Genomic DNA, 1,621 nt, shown 5'->3' with positions numbered 1-1,621 from the left:
AACACAATCTGGGGATTTACTTGGAGAAAACATGTACTGGGTTTGGAGGTTGGAGGTTCTCCTTTGCCAGGGCCTTTGTTTCAGAGGAGGAAAATTAATTCTGCTGGCCTCAAAACACTCTGTAGCCCGAGGGGTGTGGACCCAGGCTTCCTAGCACACGATGATGATTTAGACCATTTATTGAGCACTTACAATGTTCCAGACACAATGTGCCTGGAACAAATGTGCCTTCCAAGGGAAGGCAAGGTTGGGCTGTGGTTCTGCTGTGGGTTCCACAATCAAACAGGCTTGGGTTCATATCTTGGCTCCCCTTTTCCTGGCTGAGTGACCTCAGAAAATTTTCTTAATCTCTCTGATCTTCCATTTGTTTGTAGAATGGGGATACCCTTATCTATTTCCAAGTGGTCCCATAATGATATAATAATACTCAGAGGAAATGCTCCACAAATGGGAGACTGTGAGCTCCATGCAGGCAGAGACCTAATCCATCTTGTTTACTGCAATATCTCCAGCATTGCACACACTCCTCACTTTCCTACCCCCATGACTTTGCCCATGCTGGTCCCTCCACCTGGAATGCCCTTTCCTCTACTCCAATCCACTAACTCACATCCTTCCTTTCACTCAAATACCACTTGCATCCCATTGGGGTGACTTCTGTGTCTGGGTCCTCTCCCTGATTAGGATGGAAACTCCTGGAGCTGAGACTGTGCAACAACAGAGCACTTAATTGCCTGGGCTTAACTCTGGCTAAGTTACTTAACTTCTCTATACCTCAATTTGCTTGTCTGTAAAACGGGCTTAATAATGGTACCTACCCCTAGGGGTGTTCTGAGGCTCCAACGAGGTAATGCATTTAGGATGGAGGTTGGCATGGAATAAGCCTTCAATAAGTGTGGTGAACCTGCACTGTTCAATATGGTAGCCACAAACCACATGGGGTGATTTAAAGTAAAATTCATTAAAATTAATCAAAATTGAATTTAATTCAATGCACACTTATATTTCCCAGCCTCACTAACCATTTTCCTATCTAACTAGAAGCTACCAAATATGTCCAATAGGACAGCCCAAATACAGAACATTTCCATCATTGTGGAAAGTTCTATTGGATGCTGCTATGAATGATGATGCTGTGGGCGCAATAGGCACTCCTCCTGACCCTCCCTGCCCAGCCTCTGATGTCCCTAGAAATAACTGGGGCACCTCACATTAGAGGGATGAGAGGGAGAAAGGAGACTGGTGGGAAATAGGCAGGATTAGGGGCTAATGAGAGAGCAGTGGAGAAACCCAATCTCCATCTGCCACCAGTCTGGCAGGAAGTGGGTGTGGACAGCAGCCGGGGCTTTGCAGAAAGACACTGGAATGTGAAGTGGGGTGGGGCTGAGGTGTGGAGTTACCTAACTGCTCCTGAGTATGCTTGGCCAGGTGCCTCAGATGGAAGGAGATGGCCAAAGATGTCCCCCCTTCTCCTGGGCCAGACTCTATCAGGGCCCAGAGCAAAGAAGGTGTGCAGCACTAACTGATGTCAGCTGGCCTAAAGAAGTCCCAAGATAGTCCAGGGATGGGAACACAGGATGCTTACAGACAGGGAAACTGGGAGAGCCCTGGGCTAGCCCAG

This window comes from Lynx canadensis, chromosome D3, assembly GCF_007474595.2.
Source record: "Lynx canadensis isolate LIC74 chromosome D3, mLynCan4.pri.v2, whole genome shotgun sequence".
NCBI classification, from domain to species: Eukaryota; Metazoa; Chordata; class Mammalia; order Carnivora; family Felidae; genus Lynx; species Lynx canadensis.
The sequence above is the reverse complement of the archived record's forward strand: the minus strand, read 5'-3'. Positions refer to the sequence as shown.